At 51.1% G+C, this 20,376-nt stretch overlaps 1 protein-coding gene and 1 long non-coding RNA gene across 2 annotated transcripts in view; one reads left to right on the top strand and one right to left on the bottom strand.

Moving 5' to 3' along the window:
• Nucleotides 1-20,376, bottom strand: part of LOC126571505 (serine/threonine-protein kinase Warts-like) — a 57,085-nt gene that overhangs the window by 32,018 nt on the left and 4,691 nt on the right. The window lies entirely within an intron of this gene.
• On the top strand, nucleotides 13,607-14,746 carry LOC126571514 (uncharacterized). The gene is made up of 3 exons (XR_007607904.1): nucleotides 13,607-13,704; nucleotides 14,328-14,458; nucleotides 14,533-14,746. It is a non-coding gene; the product is annotated as an uncharacterized LOC126571514 (long non-coding RNA).

Here is a 20,376-nt window from a genome sequence, read left to right as displayed (position 1 = left end):
GTGATCGTACAATTTTCGGTGCTGCGCGCGAAACACATCAACAACAGCAACGTAAGTGTCTTCCTACTACTTTCATTGTTGTTGTTGGTGCCTTTCTCGTGCAGCATAACATCGTGTTTAGAATCGGCGGTTGATTATGGTTTGTGCTACTGTGCGTTCTCTGTGTTCTCTGTGTGATCGTACAATTTTCGGTGCTGCGCGCGAAACACATCAACAACAGCAACGTAAGTGTCTTCCTACTACTTTCATTGTTGTTGTTGGTGCCTTTCTCGTGCAGCATAACATCGTGTTTAGAATCGGCGGTTGATTATGGTTTGTGCTACTGTGCGTTCTCTGTGTTCTCTGTGTGATCGTACAATTTTCGGTGCTGCGCGCGAAACACATCAACAACAGCAACGTAAGTGTCTTCCTACTACTTTCATTGTTGTTGTTGGTGCCTTTCTCGTGCAGCATAACATCGTGTTTAGAATCGGCGGTTGATTATGGTTTGTGCTACTGTGCGTTCTCTGTGTTCTCTGTGTGATCGTACAATTTTCGGTGCTGCGCGCGAAACACATCAACAACAGCAACGTAAGTGTCTTCCTACTACTTTCATTGTTGTTGTTGGTGCCTTTCTCGTGCAGCATAACATCGTGTTTAGAATCGGCGGTTGATTATGGTTTGTGCTACTGTGCGTTCTCTGTGTTCTCTGTGTGATCGTACAATTTTCGGTGCTGCGCGCGAAACACATCAACAACAGCAACGTAAGTGTCTTCCTACTACTTTCATTGTTGTTGTTGGTGCCTTTCTCGTGCAGCATAACATCGTGTTTAGAATCGGCGGTTGATTATGGTTTGTGCTACTGTGCGTTCTCTGTGTTCTCTGTGTGATCGTACAATTTTCGGTGCTGCGCGCGAAACACATCAACAACAGCAACGTAAGTGTCTTCCTACTACTTTCATTGTTGTTGTTGGTGCCTTTCTCGTGCAGCATAACATCGTGTTTAGAATCGGCGGTTGATTATGGTTTGTGCTACTGTGCGTTCTCTGTGTTCTCTGTGTGATCGTACAATTTTCGGTGCTGCGCGCGAAACACATCAACAACAGCAACGTAAGTGTCTTCCTACTACTTTCATTGTTGTTGTTGGTGCCTTTCTCGTGCAGCATAACATCGTGTTTAGAATCGGCGGTTGATTATGGTTTGTGCTACTGTGCGTTCTCTGTGTTCTCTGTGTGATCGTACAATTTTCGGTGCTGCGCGCGAAACACATCAACAACAGCAACGTAAGTGTCTTCCTACTACTTTCATTGTTGTTGTTGGTGCCTTTCTCGTGCAGCATAACATCGTGTTTAGAATCGGCGGTTGATTATGGTTTGTGCTACTGTGCGTTCTCTGTGTTCTCTGTGTGATCGTACAATTTTCGGTGCTGCGCGCGAAACACATCAACAACAGCAACGTAAGTGTCTTCCTACTACTTTCATTGTTGTTGTTGGTGCCTTTCTCGTGCAGCATAACATCGTGTTTAGAATCGGCGGTTGATTATGGTTTGTGCTACTGTGCGTTCTCTGTGTTCTCTGTGTGATCGTACAATTTTCGGTGCTGCGCGCGAAACACATCAACAACAGCAACGTAAGTGTCTCCCTATTACTTTCACTGTTGTTGTTGGTGCATTTCTCGTGCGTACTAAATACGTACAATTGTATTTAGACACCACTTTCATAGTCCTGAAAACCGAAACAAAGTTCGTTCAAATGAGTGCAAAATTTGAATTTATCATGAGGTGGTGCTATTTTTATCTCGCACCCTTTCTTTAGTTCTCTTGGATTTTCTAGAAAACGGCTAAACCAAACAAAACAGACTCATACTTATTTAACCCGTAACTGTTTTTAGCACATGTAACTAAAAGAACACAGTTGAAACTCAATTATTCGTGTTTTTATAAGACAACAACTGGGTGGTGCTATTTTTATTTCGCGCAGTGTAGTATGCCTTCAATTCGCGAGAAGTAGTTGACTCGGTGGCACTTACAGCTGCTGCAGCAGCTGTAAGTGAAGAAAATGAGTGCCACCTGCTACATATATAGCCGGCGAAGGCATAAGGTAAGGCGGAAAAAAGGGATACTATAAAGGGTGTTACTATTTCACGCCTGGACTGCTGAACGCAAATAGTTCGGACCTCGAGTCTTTTCGGCCCTAGACAACCTGCAATCTTGCAACAGTATATAGCTGGCAAAATGCCCTCCGTAATAGGCAGCAGCTGGTGACAACGTGGATCGTGTGTGGAGCCATCCAATATGCTACCGTGTGCGCGTGCTTCCCATATTCCAGGTGCGTTGGCGCCGCAGGCAAATTGGCTAACCTTCCCCCCCCCCCCCCCTACCCCTTTGCCCAGCTGTCCCAGGCCAGTGTGCGGTCAAGCGCTAAATCGAATCAATAAGATAGTAGTGACAACATGCAAATGACTGTCTCTCTCTCTCTCTCTCTCTCTCTCTCTCTCTCTCTCTCTCCGCTGCTGCTGTTGCTAAGCGTGACCTCCAGGCGAACGGGCGAGCTATCGTGACCCGTGCTGGCGGCCGATAATAGTGTAATACCGGGGGCACCATCCATGGCCCTGGGGTTTTTGTTTTTCGTTTTTCTTCTCTCTTTGTTGCACACCGCAACAGAAAACTCTCTGCCATGCCTGGTGCTCTTTTGGCTCTTCGTCTCCCAACCCACCCACCCCCTTCAGCATGCCATAATATTGCTCTGGATAACTGGATGAAGAAGAAGATATGGTCGATCAGCCCGGCTCGTTAAGTGCCGCATTACACACCGGACCGATCCACAAGATGCGGTTGAATAATCTTGCTACTAAAATCCGTTGTCCCCCCCCCCCCCCCCCCCCCTTGCAGACATTAGCATTGCCGCCAGGAAAAGGTGCAGCGGAAAAACCGCACAACAAACATACAGAAATACACAGAACATTGGAGCTTTAGTAGTTGCTCCTTTAAGATAGAAGAGGGCTATATCCGCCGTAGTAAAAGTAAGAAGAAGTAAGAAGAAGTAAGAAGAAGCCCTTGAAAAGGTGACCAAAAGGTGACGCCAACCTCGTCGTGATGCATCTTGCGTTGAAGACTCTACCCACACGCCACATTATTACTCGATTCACATTTTCTTCTGTAAATTCGACATTTTCGATCACAAAGGCCTTGTGATTTTTTTTTTTTTTTTTTTTTGATAGAAGCTCTAATTTTCTTCTTTCTAAATCACTTACTTTGAGCTTGATAGGTTTGATAGTCTCTTTTTGAAAATTGTTTAGCTGCGAGATGGTCGATCGCGAATGTGACAAAAGTAAAAGCCCACCGGCAAGGAAACATGTTTATCAATTCATATGGGCCACTCATACTCCCCATTTTCATTTGTAACTATTTTGACATTGATTTCACACGGTTTCAGTTATGTTGGGTATTATTCTCATTGTATTGCTTCGAAAAAATAATAGTTTTTAATAGAAACATCGCTCATAACGGGAATTTATACAAAAATTCCCATAAATACTCAACGTGAGCTTTGAGAAGGTGATTCTAGACGATTAATACGACGAGGATATAAATAAGAACTTATGGTTTTAGCGATACGTTGAAAATCGTTTTCCTATTGCTCAACAAAATTGCTTCCTCGCGTGCCCATACGCTGACTGAATAAATCAATGAATCGTTACGGGTGCCGACATAAAATTTCGCACGCCACAGTGCTGTTATTTAACACTAGTTTAACATTCTAATTGAACTACTGCTCTAGAACATTGGTGGTTAATTAGGATGCCATGAACGGCCCTCTGATTGATGATAATTTTTCGGCTAATATCTGTTAAAGTACTTGGTTCAAACAATGATTAACAAGCAGTTTTCTGATAAGCATAGAGTCTTCTGTCCTTCGATACACCCATTCCACGAGCAACAACCCGCGCGCAATCGACTTTCTACTGGAGATGCTAGGATAAGTGGATTTAACAAATGTAAGCATTAATGGAGGGTACGTAAAACATTAAAACAACCGTAAACAAAAGCCCTATGAAAGATACAGTGACCACAGGGCGCTGTCGGAGTCCTAATAATATTTATTGCAATGTGGGCTTTAACTTTTGTCACAACCATAATCGACTATCTATCACTTAAAGAATTTCCAAAAACTAAACCAATAAACTATCGAACCTATCAAACTCAAAGCAAGTGATTTGGAATGAAGAATGTTAGAGCGTCTAGAAAAAAAAAATCACATGACCTTTGTGACCGAAAATGTCGAATTTACGGACGAAAATGTGGTGGGGGCTTTTACTTATGCCGACCACTGTGTATAGATATAATTATTGTGATGCACACCAACGCGTCATATATCTTGTTTATTCGAAAACCTGTCAAACCCTCTCGCCCATCCGCGTTCGCGGGGTTCTGCTGAGGTCTTCCACAAATGGTCTTTATTTGATATGTAGAGCATGGCGCCGTGTGTCTTGCGTGTGGTACTCACATAGATGTAGTAGGAAGAGCTCAACATGATATCGAGATTTTTCTTTTGCTGCTGCTGCTGCTGCTGCTGCTGCTGTTGTTGTTGCTGCTGATACGGCTGCTGTTGAGATTGCTGGTGAGGTTGAGATGTTTGCTGCTGCTGCTGCTGCTGATAGTGGCGGGTAGTTGGTTTTTGTGGTTGCTGCTGCTGCTGGTGCTGCAGCGACGGTGGTGGTTGCTGTTGCTGCTTCTTCTGCTTCTTTGGTGCCTGCTGTTGCTGGTTGTTCTTCATTGAGCAAGCCGGAAAGTTGCACCGAACGGTGGTGCCCTTACCGCCCTGGTGGTGTCTCGCTGCCACCGTTTGGCTGTTTGGCACGGATGGCACGGAGAAACACACGCGCGCACACACACGCAGCAGAGCTTACTTCGTTCAACACAACACACACCACTCAACACCGCGACAACACACCCGCCAGTACACACCACTTTTTTTCTCTTCACAACCCTTTCTGATCCGGTTTGATGAGGCCGCGACCCGGGGAGGGGGGTGTACTGTGCACACATACACACGCACACACACACGCACACAAACCACGGCGTTTACTAGCGCCGACGCGGTGGCTTTGGTTTGGTGTGGCTGCTAGTGATGGTGCTGCTACCACCACCACTAGGCGACCAGTGCAAGCAAGCGCCACCATTAGCGCCACCACCGGCAGCCATCGTCGTCGCGAGCGGCTTCGGGATCGTGACCAATAACATTTGCATCGCCTGCCACCATCCAACCGGTGCCGGGGGTAGCTCTTTTTTTTTTTTTTTTGCTCCTGGAGGTTCTACACACTACCGCACAAGTCGGTTTTTTTTGCACCTTGCAATATCAACACAACAAACACTGACACATGCACCTACTGTGGACGACGTGGATAGTATGGAGGAAAAGTATTATTGGATGGAAACAACAACAACAACAACAACAACAACAACAACAAACGAACGAAAGAAAGAAAGAAACAAAAACAAGATCAACAGACACAGAGAGCGGCGCGCACATAACTCAAACTCATCAAACAAACACGGCCGCAAGGGGTTAGAGAGCACTTGGTAGCCGAGTGTCACCACGGTGGAGGGGAGGACTGGCTGGTTGGCTCTCGCGCTCGAGATAGTCAATTTCATTCATATTCAACCACCACCACCACCATCAGCGCGCGTTGTTGTTGTTGCTGCTGCTGGTGCTGCTGCTATTGTTTGTTGCTATGGCACACATACGCGCGCGCTCTATTTGACACTCTCTCTCTCTCTCTCTCTCTCTCTCTCTCTCTCACGCAGTCGAGGATGTCTCTGAAACTCGCTGCTCTGTCCTGTTTGTGTGGCGTTGGGGGGGGGGGGGGGGGGTCTATTCTAACAAGAGCGAATTAAGCGCGCTACCCAATCGTCATTGAAAAGAAAGAAAAGTGGAAAAAAAAGCACACAAACAATCCTTTAAGGGGGGACTTTGGTATTTAATTTTTATTTGTGACACATGTTTTTAACATTTTTCCCTGAAAGCTGATCCTTTCAAGAGTATTGTGTAAAAGTTTTGGATCAATCGAAGAAAAACTGACAAAGATACAGATTTTTGAAAATCCGCGTTTCATACAAGGCTCCTCGCTGCTTTGAAGAGCGTTTCCCTAAACCAACATTTGCAAAGTCGGTGCTCACCGTACCGTAAAAACTACTGGGCCGATCGTTTTGAAACTTTTAACACATAATCTGTACACTTTTTGCCAGGTAATCCCGTCGAGATATCATTGAAATTATTGATACTTTTTTTTAAACAATTCTGTAAAGCTCGTTTTTTTTGGCAGAATCGCAAAAAGCATCACTTTTTCAACTTCAAAAATCTGCCAAAAATCGAAAAATTGGAATATCAACCAAAACTCGACGAGGATACCTAGGATACCTAGACTTATAATCTTTCTAACGAATATCGATTTGTATTTTTCTGATGACCCGTCACGCAGCTACGATGGGCACCAGAAAAAGTATCTTTTCGAAGACACGACTGCGTAAATTTGATGGCATGGATACATTTTTCAATGAATGTTGCCCAAAACAATACCAAATATTCTTCAAAAGTTGTAGATTATTATGTCATTTACTTGAAAAAAAAAAACAGTTGAATGGTTACGTCACGAAAAATGGTTAAAAACGGGGCCTTGTTTTGGCCCGAAAATACCGAAGTCCCCCCCTTAATAGAGAAACACTACGGTTCCGAAGATGGCGCCCCGCGACAGCGCGCTTGGTCGCTGTGCGTTCTCGGTTTGCTAGTGACACACTGTGGCCAAACCAGACCTCTTTTCCACGCAATCTCTTCCGAAAACACATATTATGCTCTCTCTCTCTCTCTCTCTCTCTCTCTCTCTCTCTCTCGTGCGCTCTTTTTTCGCTTGCTCTTGCCCCTGTTGTTTCTGTCGTTTGCACTCTGCGCGGGGGGTGGTTTTGGATGGTGGCGCGAGGCAAAAGACTAAAAAGCCGCGGCAACAACCCCGTCCCCCTTCTCACGGGGAAAGGGGGTGGTTTGCCCCTCAGACCAGAAACTCATATGGGGTAGGAAGGGGGTAGAGGGTGCTGCTTCTGGATCATCATCATCTGGCGAATGGCGAATGGCGAATGGCGAAAACCCCGCGAGCGAGAAATGCCAACTTTTCTCTCGCTGGAACCCCCCCCCCCCCCCCGGGAGATAATTTCCTCGTTTGCTGGGGGGGGGGGGGAGGGGGCGGAGGGGAGCGAAGCCACAGAATGAGACCCCCCCTCTTTCCGATTCAACATCGTGTCTTCTTCTTTCTACCACCCTCCATCTGCTGCTGTTGCTGCTGTTGCTGTCCCTACGCGCCTTCACGCCTCATTGCCTCTCATTTAACGGGGCTCCCCCTTTTCCTATCCTCTTTCTCCTAACCACTTCGCTTCATGTGCGTGTGTGTGCGTGTGTCTCGTCGGCGGCTCTTTAATTCAAAGTCAAGACGCACCACCAGACCAGACCGACTGACCGACCGACTGCCGCGCCCCTCACAGCATAGCACCCTGCGCGCTTTACATTAAAAAAAAAAACCGGCGATAATGTCTCTCTTTCTCTCTCTCTCTCACTGGGTGGAATTCAACGTCTCGCTCGTCGTGAGATCGAGATCGCGGTCGGTTAATTCCTTTGCGGGTTAAAAAAAAAAAACCCCAACGTTAGCTCCCCTCTTTCGCTCTCTCACGTGAGTGCCTTTTGCTGGTGGAGTGTTCTGTTTCACGGGACCAAAAATTTTAAGTGGAGTGGAGGAGGAGGAGCGATGATGGCGACAACAACCACCATCAATTAAAAGGCAGGCGGACGAGATGCCCCTCCTGACCCCCCCCCACAGAATCCCGAGTCGATAGCCACGATTCGAGCACAGCTCCTCAGAGCATGCGGAGATGCGTGGGTTTTGATGGGGTCCTTTTGTTTTTTTTTTTTTTTTTTGAGTGAAAAAAAAACTTTCCACTAAAAAAAAACTATTCCTTACTATCCATCTTAGCCTTGCTCGTCCCCGGGACCACTGTTGAGCGAGACTACTTCGGGAGGGGGACCATTGGACCTTGTGTGTGCCACTGCTGCTGATCGATACGTCATCGCAACCAGGCGCGCAGACCGCAGCTCACAGAGGGGACGACGACGACGAGGACGACGGGCGACTTATGTACTTGTGGTCGTCGTCCAAAAGGTCGTCTTAAGGGGGGGGAATGGAGGAGCGGGGGGCTTATGTTTTACTGGCTGATGATATGAATAACACCAGCCAGCCAGCCCCGCAAAATCGGAAGAGCAATAGGAATAGAGTGCAAGGAGGAGAGAGAGAGAGCCAGTGCGCGAGAGCACATACACACATACACTCCTTCCCCAGCACGTGCCCCCCTTCTCCTCACCATCTATTTCCTCCTCTTGGTGTGGATGAGGAAGAAGACGAGAAAAAAAAAGGTTTTTATCAGCCGCAGCCGGAACAACGCGCGCACGGAGGAGCAGAGCAGATGACATAGGAAGATGTGGCGATGCGTTAAGCAGAAGGTTGTAGAAACCAAGGAAACGAGATTAACGACATAGAGAGCGGCGAGTGAATGGCGAGAAATAAATGGAAAAAGAGAGAGAGAGAGAGAGAGAGCAAGAGCAATGAAAGAGCGAGAGAGCGAGAGGGCAAATTATGTGCATGTTGGAAAGCATATAGCTACCAACGAGAATGTGGAGCGAAAACCCGGAGCCGGAGCCGGAGCCGGTGCCGGAGGAGGAGTAGAGTGCGGCGCGAACGGCACCGGATTCGATTAAACGTACCACCGGGTCCCGGTGGTGGTGCGCGAGACCCAGGATAACATTGCGCTTTCAAATTCAAATCCCAGCGGCACATACTGATACAGTCGGACGGAATTGGGATCGGAAAGGGGGGTCGAGGTCACAGCCACAGAGCAATCCACCAAACCAAAAAGCCACGATTTCGCTTCTCGCGGTTGCGGTGGCCTGAGATAAGCTCCGGTGGTAATCGTGTGTTGTGTACGTACCACCGCTCCTTCCGGACTCCTCGGGGCCACTCGGGCGACCACAATAGACGACATTTGCACGATTCTTTACTGCGCGTACTGCCGCTTACTGTGAAGCGTCTGGGAGTCGCCATTTCACCATGGAGAATAGATATTTTCAACCTTGCCACCAGCCATACATGATGATGATGGTAGTTACACAAGAACGTAACAAAAAAACAAAAACAAGCATCGACCGCACCTGCAGATTGACAGCTGGTGTCAAGTGTCAAAAGTGTCACAGGCCGTCGCAGCAACAGGAGCGTTTTCCACGCACCAAAAAGGCTTGTTTTTTGAATGGAACTTCTCTTTCCTTGTGCTGTGGAATCCTGTGGCACCTTTCCAGTTGGTAGAGCTTTCGATGGGAGCAATCTGCGATTTGTTGCGCAGGGGGAGGGGGGGGACCCTCACCAACCGGGGGGCTAATTATCGGGGGAGCGAGAGAAATTAGGAGAAGACCACCCTCCCCCCAACTCCTTCCTTCCTTATCACAACAATCAAATCGGTGGTAAAAAAAAAAGGGAAGGCTAACCAATGCGCGCGGACCACCACTCGCGCGATTTGGAGCGGAAAGTATGCCTCTACCACCCACCTTTCTCGAGCACGGTGGGGTGAGGTGTGTACGGCGGGGGGGGGGGGGGGGGGGGCGGCGACAACGACCCTCATCCGCGCATCTATCTGTAACAGGGTTGCAGCTGTGCAAACTTTTCTTTTTTTTTTCTTCTTTTCAGCTACGAGCTGGAAATCTCCTCGAATAACATCTCTCTACTTCCCTCTCTCTGAAGGGTCAAGGTGGGCTGTGTGGAGGAGAGCGAGTGGTCCGCTCCTATAGGTAACACTGATTGAAATTTCTTTGACTTGCGCCTCCGCGCTGCTGCAAGGTTCGTGGTTGCTTGTAGAGAGCGAGCGCGGTCGGTCGGTCGGTCGCGCGCAGCACGGCCAGCAGCAGCCAATCCCCATCGCGGTACCACCCACCCACCCACCCACCTTTCTATCGCGTACCGAATACCACTCTACCTCCCCCCCCCCCCGCCGCACACCCTTTCGTGCCTTCCGGTTACGCCATTCCACACACTCGCTACGCTCACGACGGACTTGCGGACTCGAGCTGCAAGCAGTGGTGTTGTTGTTGTTGTTGTTGTTGTTATTGTTGGTTCGGTTGGGTTGATGGATGGTGGGGCTCGATCCAATGAAGAGGGAAGATAGGGGAACCCCGGAGGGAGCCCGAGGACGATCAGGCCACCCACCGCTAACCCCGCTTCCTCCAGTGATGGAAAGTAGGGCTAAGACGGGTGCTGATGGCATGCTGAGCAGTAGTAGGCCGGCAGGCGTGGGCAGGGGGGAGGGGTATGGCGGGTGCATTGACCGGTTAATAGAATGCGGTGGTAATGGGAAGATGGGTGGCGAATGGTGGTGGTGGTGGCGGTGCTGCTGGCAGCACCAAATCACTCGGCCCGGGGTCCACCAACCACCACCACCACCACCACCCCCGGTTTCCTCTTTCTTTCGCTTTTCACACACTTGAAAGACACACACACCGCACATCATCACTCTCTCGAGCTCTCTCTCTCGCTCTCGGGCGTGCACTATCTCTGCTTGCGTTTACTTCTTTCGTTTCACCCCCCACCCCCTTCGCTCACTTATTCTTCTGCTGCATGCATCCTCCTGCCAGCCAGCGGCTTTTCGCGGTTGCACCCCTTGCCACCTCTCCGCCTTGCACAGGAGAACGCACAGCCAACTGGGCAAACGGAGCAAACAACGAGCGTCGCGAGAGCCCCGATAGGAGAGCAGCAAAGAAAATTCAGACGATAAGCTCTCGCGGCTCGCGGCCACAAAGATTTTTTTCTTCGGGTGAAGAAGTGAAAAACGAAGAAAACAAAAAAAAAGACAGCCGGGCAGAAATGGAAACTAGCCAGCGATGATACGCTGCTCCACCTCCTTTCTCCTCCTTCTGCTTCTGCTGCTCGATTCTCGATGTATAGCTGCTGCGCTTTTCAAGGCCTATTGCCGCACACTGGTGCGCTCCGCGCTCGGTAGCAAAACCGGTAGCGTGCGCGATTAGATCCCGAACGTCCACGGATCGAGGTAGCGCGACTTGGTGTGTATTGGTTTTTTTTTATTTACTTTTTTTTAAAATTCCTTTAGAAAACCCCGGGCCCCCAACACACGCTGTAGGAGATCTACATGCTACATCGCTCACTCGCCCCCCCCCCCCCTCTCTCTTTTCCTGCTGCTGCTGCTGGTGCTGGTGCTGGTGCTATCATCCGTAATTTTTTTTTTTTGTCACGTAATTCGGCAACGCAATATGTGAAATGGTGTACAGTGCGCACCAGCACACCGCAGTGCAAGAGGAACCCGTTGATTTCAACGGGTAACGAGGGAGGCCTGGGAAACCGGTCCATCAATAGAGTACTATAGGGGGGGGGGGGGGGGAAAGCTGGATGGTGTTGTATCTCGCCAGGGGTTTCGCATAAAATTATAACATGCTCCACATTAGCACGAGCAAGCGGAACCAACCTTTCACACAGCATGCACATAAACACGCGGCACACAGACGCACTTGGCACTAGAGGGTACGACGCACTCCGGACTCCGGACTCCGGGAATTGCCCGGACACAGGCACAGCACCATCCGAAACAGACACTGCGCGAGAACCGCCGCCCGAGAGACGCAACCCGTTTAATCGGCACGACGATTGCTGCTGTTGTGCTGGCTAGCTACTAGGGTCACACGAAATGGACCCCAGACAGAGGGGCCCCCCTGTTACTACTACACCACCAACAACACCGCACTATAGTGCTGCTGCTGCTGCTGCTGCTGCTGCTGCTACGCGACCAATCGCACGGATGGTCACCGCTGGTATGTAAAACCACATACACAGCCAACACCAACCGAGCACCGCACTCTCTCTCTCTCTCTTCCGGAGGGCACCCTCCTGGAAACACGGAGGACACACGGGAGAGTGCCCGCGCCCGAGTGAGCTCACGCACACATACCTACAGCCTACGGATCCGGATCACAATCTGGCAAAACCTGGGCTGTTGACGACGGCGACGACGACGCCAACAACACAACGACGACGCCCAAAAGGGGGAAGAGTCTTGGGTGTGCCCTTGGTTTTCGGGTGCAGGTTGCGATGTGCGGTAGGGGAAGGGGAGGGGGGAGACGAGCGTCACCATTCAGTGTCTCGCCCACTCCTGCGCACGAGCATACCCCCTTCCCCAACCACACCCCTCCCCCCGGGAGGGGGGGAGGAAGGGGGGAGATGAGATCATAAAGCGCACTAAGCGAGCGAGAAAGAGAGAAGGTGCCGAGCGCGTGATTCACGGGAATCGGTCGCAATTTTGTACTGTCCGCCCGCCGTGGGAGAGATGATGCTCGCTCTCGCGCAAGCATACACAGCCCCCGCGAGAGAGACAACGGCGCGACCGACCGACCGCGCGATCGGTCTGCTGACACATCCTCATCCTGCTCGCCATCGTCGTCATCAGCCGCCATGGTCGCAGCAATCAGCTGGCCATTGCCACTTCTCCACTTGCACTTGCGGGTGTACGCGCGCGCGCGCGCGCGTGTGTGTTGTGTGGGCTAGCTCTCTGTGTGTGTGCGGAAACAATGACGGCATGAAGAAAATTCTGCAAAAACAGTGAACAAGTCCAAATGTCACTCTTTTTTGTTTTGTTTTTTTTTTTGGCGAAGACTGAACGATCCGATACACCATTGCCAGAAGATCAGGTGGCCACAGAACACAGACGCACGAGCGCAGGGGTTCTGGTGTGAGAGTTTTTTTTCCTCATTTTCATTAGGCTGCCGCTGCTTGTCCTACCAGCTAGCAGGCCACTAAGGGCAGCCAGTGAAGGCTGGATGGACGGAGGAAAGAGTAGTGCGCTTGCTTGAGTGTGTGGTTGACTGGCGGATACCACACAGAACACGCCAGTGAAATTCTGCTGGCAAGATGTCAAACGGCATTATCACACCACTCCTATGCTGCGCTCTCTCTCTCTCTCTGTCTCGCTCTCCTACTACTACTACTGCTACTACTACCATCACTACTACAATCACTGGTGTTGCTTCTTTGCCTTCTTCTCATTCACTCGGTCTCGGTTGGCGACCAGACCAGGGTTTGGTTGTATTTTTGTTTCATACCAGGCGCTCCTCCTCCTCCTCCTCCACATCCCGCGCCCAGTGATAACCGCAACACGCTCGGAGGCTACTAGAATAGTGGTCGCAACAAGGTGCAGCAGTCGAGCGCGCACTCCGTACCTTCTCCACAGCTCGCCAGCCACCACATCACATCGTTCGTTACCCACCCATCAGCACAATAATCGCAGCCATTATCGGCGGAATTACGCCATTTTATCGCCACCGAATAATGACTCGGTGGCCTGCTACTACCACACACACGCACACACGGTGGCGCCACGACTTTATCGACTTCTAGGTAGTGGCTGCGGGCGCCGCGATTGACCGAGTTTTCTGTTGTTCGTGCAAGTTTGGTAGCAAGCTTGCAAGTAGCAGTAGCCAAGTTGTGTAGTAGCTGCGCAGCTACTGTGGTGGTGGTAGTAGTAGTAGTAGTAGTAGTAGTAGTAGCAGCAGTAGCAGCAGGTGGTAGGTATGGACGAGTTTAGTGCCCATCGGAAGGCAAAACAAACCTCGTGTCTCGTCTCAACAGGGAGCACACACGGTACGTGATGTTTTGCGGGGGGGGTGGCCTAGTGTGTGGCTAGTGTTTACTGACACTCTTGTTCCTGTACTTTGCGCACACCGGGCGCCGCTGCGATCGTGCACAAACCCGCCCACGCCCTATATCCAGGCGACTTTCCGAATCGATGACGTATAGCCAATGACATAATATCGCCATAAAATGGCAATCCATATGCATATATGGGACTGAGGGAGGCGTCACCGCGTCATCGTCATATCGCGCGTAGTTTTCCTCGCCCGCGACACACACGAAAGAAGAAAGAAGAAGAAAAAAAACACACTGCTCGCTCGCTTGGCAGCGAAAGAAAAACACGAAGCGACCGCAGTCAGTTGGGGCCCAGTTCGTGTATTTGCCTGCTGGCGAAGAGGAATGGGGCATTGGTCCGAACGAGGACTTCGCGTTTTCTTTCGCTGCCAAGCGAGCAGAGGGTTTTTGTTTTTCTTCTTCCTGTGTGTAGAAACGGGGTTAGAGAGATGTGTGCGTGCGTTTGTGTTTGAACAGAGCGAAATTTGTTCTTGAGAAAAGATGTCAGCATACTTATCGACCACTAAATGTGCCAAACTGCTCTCTCTTTCTCTCTCTTTCTCGTTTTCTCTTCGTAGAGAGAAACTGTATAGAGGGTGAACTTTTCCGTGCTTTTCTTCGGGCAACTCGCGGAAGCGCCGGAGAACTCTCGCGTCGCGTCGACTCATAAGCCACTGACATGCAAGTTATGTTGGCCACTGGGCCCACGGTACGGTCGGGACATACTACTACCACCACTACTACCACTGCTACTGGTGCAGCTACTCTTACTACTACTTACAGTGAGCAGCAGACACATCCTCCTTCACAAGGATGCCGCTCCCCCCTGCCAACAATGCAATCACCCCACCCGCTCTCCAAATAAACCTAGTGGTTAGTGGCTGCTGACGCCGCCGCCATTGGAATAGGGCCATTGGATTGTGATTCTATTTTCAATCAACCCAAAAACCATCGGCCGAACAGCAGCAGCAGTGCGATGATGATGATGCTGATCCCAATCAACCTCCGATCCCCAAGGCCCCCCCCCCCAAAAAGCCCACCCAAATAAAGCAAGATGGCGTCGTCGGTGTGTGGTGGTGTTTGATGAAAAAGAAAATATGCCATCCAGGGTTGTTGGAGAAGCAAGCAACAAAACGCCGGTGAATTCGATGGATGGTCGGATCGGGCCGTGTATCTCTTTCTCTCTCTCTCTCTCTTGCTCTCTTCGAACAGAGCTTGGAATTCGACAGATCCCGGAAAAATGTTGCCACAACAGGGTAAGGCCGAGGGGTGAGGACGAGTTTAGTGAAGGGAGCAACAAAACAGCATTCTGCTCCATGCTCTACGGTACCACAGGGTAACGTTAGAGGGATGATAGAGACACAGAGAGAGAGAGAGAGAGAGAGAACGAATTTTCCAGGCGTCATCGACGCCCGCAAGCCGCGTGAACTCCACTGCCACCTACGGTGGCGATAACCACGATGATGATGATGATGATGGTCGTGGAGCGACGCGGTTCTTTGTTATGAAACCGAGAGCAAATTTGATTTCGCAATCTCTCTCCACGGACCCATACTACACCCACCTATCATCATCATCATCATCATCATCACAGTGGCTCGCTCTCACTGTGTGCCCTCTACCGGCCCCTTACCGCCTGCTGATGTTGCTCCCGCGGTGTCAACCTGCCGCTCGGGAGGGCGGCGGCAACGTTGTAGACCCGAATTGACGAATTGACGACGACGACGACGCATGTGGATGAATCTCCCGAGCGCCACTGTGTACGGTGATGCGCTGCTGCGCAATGGCCAGCACGGTGCGAAAGTACTTCGCGATCGATGTCGCCGCCGTTAATCGATGCAATTCCACACCGACCCCCCCGTGAGTGGGCGGAGAAATATGTTTTCTGCAGGGTCCTGCCGGGCCCTGGACCCTGGGCCTGTGTGCCTTGGCTCCCAAAACAACAACTACTACACAACGGTCCACAACGAGACGAACTCTGTTTTTTTTCTCGTTCAGTCGGGGCGAGCCCGTATCTTTATTCGCCAAATACGGCCCACCCCGCTACCCTCACTCTCAGCCCCCCGGGAGCTTTACAGCACCTCTAGACGGTGAAACGATTTTCAGGTTCAAGAATTTGCTCAATTTAGCTGAGAATGGGCCGAGCATCGGTTTGCTGTCAAAATAACAGGCAATGACAGATCGTTTGACAGGTAGTATTCTCAGTTTCTACACGATCGAATGCATTCCCGGTTCGGATTTCTATGGATTTGACAGTCTCAAGTCTCAGTCTCTTCTCATTCTCGGGAAATTCTCGCACCCTCTAGAGGCACTGTTACAATTGTTTTGCTTCCCAGGGGCCGTAAGTGACGAACTCTGTGGTGTTGGAGAAGATATTCAAGTATTCAGTCTCGCATTGCGATAGGGCAAGATTGCCTACAGATATCCAACAATACTGGAGGGGGGGGGGGGGGGGGGGGGGATGCTACGTTGCAAACTATACGCCTTTTCACAATCGCCGAGAATCAGATGATAAGAGTTGTGTTATCCAACAAGAAGTAAGCCATTTTGATCCAATATTTGCAATGTACAGAGAGAGAGTGTGAGAGAGAGAGAGAGCGCGCACGCGGATCGAAGCGCAACCGCGTCGTAGGTCAGGCGCCCCCCCCCCCCATCATAGGCCTGCTGCCGGGGGACTGAGACATGAACCCCGCCACTGGGGAGCGCGCGCCACTGGAATGTGAGCTGTGAGACGGAGGAGCCCTGCAACACGAACCACGCAGCAGACGAAACAGGACGACACTAACGAGCGGACGAGCGCTTAATGCTCCACACTTTGCCGAGGGAAATTCGGCTGGGCAGCTTCGTCGTGGTACAGACGGGCTCCTCCCCTCTGTCTCTCAAAAACCCAGAGCACACACAGAGAAAGAGACTCATATCCGATACACATCCCCGGTGTAGCAACACAGCCGCAGCGGGATGCTCAAAAACACACATTCCCACGCACAGCAGAAGGGGAAGGGGTGCCCCTTATGAAGGTTTCTCGCTTAGCATCGAAAAAAAAACAAAAAAAAAACGGTGGGGAATAAAAACCGAACCGCAAACTCGATACTATCCTCTTTTCTGGAAAAGCTCACGAAGCACACGTGGCAGTCTAGTGGTAATGGAGGAGGGGGAGGAAGAGGAGAAGAAGGAGGACCACCCCTGCCTGCATTGGAACCGATCTTTGACCTGCAATCACCTGGCAGCTCTCTGTCTCTCCCACTGCGTTCCCGTTGCTTCGTTGACCTTAACATTGCACCAGGGTGCACCCGCTGTGCTGCTACTGCTTTCACAACCCTCCCTACCACGGAGGGCCACATGAAGATGCTCTTCTTACGGTCTGTGGTCGCGGTGCGGTGGATGCGCTAAAACTCGGGCGTCTCGGACTCGGAAGATCATAAACACACCCGTGGCACGCGAACATTTATTGCCCCCCGTTTTTTTTTTTATTGCTTCCCTCGCGTAGCGTATAGCAGTTACAAGGAAAGGAGTTCACTCATATCTCGAGCGAATATCCGTCGCCGTGTGACGGACAAAGTTGGGTTTGCTTCGTGCTTTTTTTTTTTTGCTCCCTCTATGCATGCATGCATGCGAGAACAGCGCAGGAAGCGAGAAGAAGGAGTGAATCTGAGCGTAAGCGAAAAACCAGTGTCCAGTGTCCTGTCCGTTTTCCGCGCAGCCCCAGGGGACGCTCGATCCTTCGCTTCTTCGACCGCCCCACCCCTTGGGGGGGGGGGGGGGGGCTGATGCTCCGGACGATGGCAAATCGCGGGGCTTTGGAGAAAAAAAGCGGTCGTCGTCGTCGTCGTCAGTGGTTTCGTGGGTCTATAGACCCGCCATCCATTCTTATGTTGTATGTGTGCGCGAGGTTTGTCCGTTTTTGCGAGCAGTTTCCGATACCCAGTTCGTTGGAAAACAAAAAGAAAAGGGAAAGAAAAGTGTTGCAAAGGGATAGAGAGCAGCATAACGAGAGAGAGAGAGAGAGAGAGGCAGAAAGAGAGAAAAAGAATTGAAAAGAGAGAGAGAGAGAGAGAGAGAGGGATCGGGCAATCTGTTTGTCGCACATGAGCGCGCGCGCGCGCCGTTCGGTCGTTATGCTTGTTCGTTCAATTACTTATGCTCCGGGCGCGCTACTTCTATAGGCCTCCTCATCATGCACCGGCAACCTCCTCCCCTTCCGTCCCTTTTCACCCTCTCTTCACGTACCATGCTCTGGTATGTTGCTCTCATAGTCTTTCTCTCTCTTTCTCTCTCTAGCTCTCATTCATGCTTTCGATTCTCCTTCGCCAACATGATATGCAGCCCAAGGAACCGGTCTCTCTGTCTGTCTGCCTGCCTGCCTGCCTGTCTTTGGTTTGTACCTTTGGGCGTTTGGGTGAACGCGAGCACTATGCTCCGGCCGTGTGTTTGCTCTGTTTCGGTGGCAGCGGTTCGCAATCACCAGCAGAAGATGATGATGATGAAGAGGAGAAAGAAAGAAGAGACAGAAGCAGAAGAAGGGCAGTTGTGAGCATACATACAGCCGAGGCCGAGACTAAAAATAGATGACTCGGCGCCTCTTGCACTCTTTCATGTGTGTGCGCGCGCGCGCCTGTGTGTATGACGTGTGTTGTGTTTGGGCATTTTTTTTTTCTTCTATTAACACATTAATTAAAGCACTGCAGAGCGACGGCGGCAACGATGCGATGCGTGACTGTACGGTAACCACCACCAGCACCAGCACCACCACTGTCATCGATACGGTCTGCTCTTCGCAATTCACCCTACCACCCCCCAGCCACTCACCCCTTCTTTCGGTGCCCTTCTTTCTCTCCTCTCCGGGGGGCTCAAGGGATCGCAAACCCCTTGTTCGTTCTCTCGGTCGTCTCCACGCACATCCCCCCCCCCCCTTGCCCTTTGCGCAACAAACTTAGCTTCCTTTTTCCAGGCGGTTTTTATGCTCAATTCGCACACGCAGACAGAGAGCGAGAGAGCGAGTTAAAAGCGAAAGAAGAAGAAAAAAAAAACACAAAATCTCAAACCCGTAAGGCAAACAACGGCAGCAAGACGTAGAAGAAGTGCTAGGGGCGCACTGGGCGGAGACGGACATGGACGCACGGGAAAGGCGGCCGCCGTCGACGACGACGACGACGACGATGACCTAAGAAGCATTGGCACGGCAGCACAGATACTGTAGTGTTGGTGTGGCGAGAAGCAAGCTCTAAAGAGTGCGCGGCACGATAGAAAGAGAGAGAAAGAGAGAGACCGAAAGCAGAAGCATAACGGGTATAGGGTGAGAAACACGAGGGCTCTGCGGGGGGGGGGGGGGGGAGGGAGATGGACGCAACGCACCGCGCGCCCGGTATGCTACTACCAACATTAATATGTTCTTACAGCAAACCCCTTGTTCCTGGGCGAACACCCGACTCCCTCCCCCCCCCCCCCCCGGGCGGCACCCTCCTACTCCTCCAGAACGCGGTTCTCGGGATTCTCTCTCTCGTCTCGCCCCGTCTATTTGCTTTGTGCGGCTCTGACCTCGCTCGCTCTAGCGCCGTCGCCGCCGCCGCCATTCTCTCACCTTTCGCTGTCGTTTTTGGGATTCAATCCGCCCCAACAACCACTCCCACCAGCCCTTGCAGTATGCGTGCTGCAACCCCCCCCAACACCAAGACCGCTTCTTCTGCGTGGTTTTTTTTGTCATACACGTTTTGCTACAGGCTCCTGCTGCTGCTGCTGCTTCGGCACAGTGGTTGCGCTGATGACCATAAAATAATGGCCAGACTAGCGCGACTACCGGGAATCCGGTTCTGGCCCCCGGCAGCCACCGGTTGACGCGCAGATGGGGCAGCTGCACCACTTCGACCTGGGCAGCATCTTTTAATCTTGCTTCGGTTTTGATTTGCAGCAGCAGCAGCAGCAGCAGCTGCACCAGCAACTCGCTTCGTGTGATGTCGTGGTCAGTGGTGTGTCAATTAGCATTTATGGTGGGCCTGCACTAAATGCAACACGATCCCACCGTGTGCCAACAACGAGATCGGGTTGTGGTTGTGTTGTTGGGCTGTGCTAGTGTTGGTTTTTACTGCGTCTGCTACCTGTCTGCCATGTTTTGCACGTAGCAGCCGCGTACCACCCGGAGACAGAGAGAGAGAGCCAGAGAGAGCCAGAGAGAGAGAGAGAGAGAGAGAGAGAGAGAGAGAGCGAAGAGCTACGCGTCAGGGTATGGGGCAAAGATGTGCGGGACGATTTGACGTCCATTTGGCAGGATACACATTGGCTTGGACGTTGTGCTGCAGCCAGCAGGCAATCTCACTTACACTTACCATACCCTCCGGAGCGTCCCTGTTTCGCCTTGGCAAACACAGAGTCTTATGGGCTCGCTGGGATGGATGCGTGTCCGCTGAGAGAGAGACAGAGAGACAGAGAGCAGCGCGCCACAGTGGCGCTTACGTCTCGTCCCGCGGAAATCGCTGCGCCGAATGTCGCGCTTTCCGTTCCCCCCCATTCCACGGGGCGGCGGTCAAGGCAATGTAAAGGGGGCATCATTTTCAGGCGCATTGAGTATCGCAGCGCGCCATCTTTCTCCGCATATTGTTTCCGCATCATCATCATCATCATCATCATCGAGTA

The sequence above is a fragment of the Anopheles aquasalis genome, chromosome X, assembly GCF_943734665.1.
Source record: "Anopheles aquasalis chromosome X, idAnoAquaMG_Q_19, whole genome shotgun sequence".
NCBI classification, from domain to species: domain Eukaryota; kingdom Metazoa; phylum Arthropoda; class Insecta; order Diptera; family Culicidae; genus Anopheles; species Anopheles aquasalis.
Note: the sequence above shows the minus strand (reverse complement) of the source record. Positions and strands in the feature narration are given on the sequence as shown.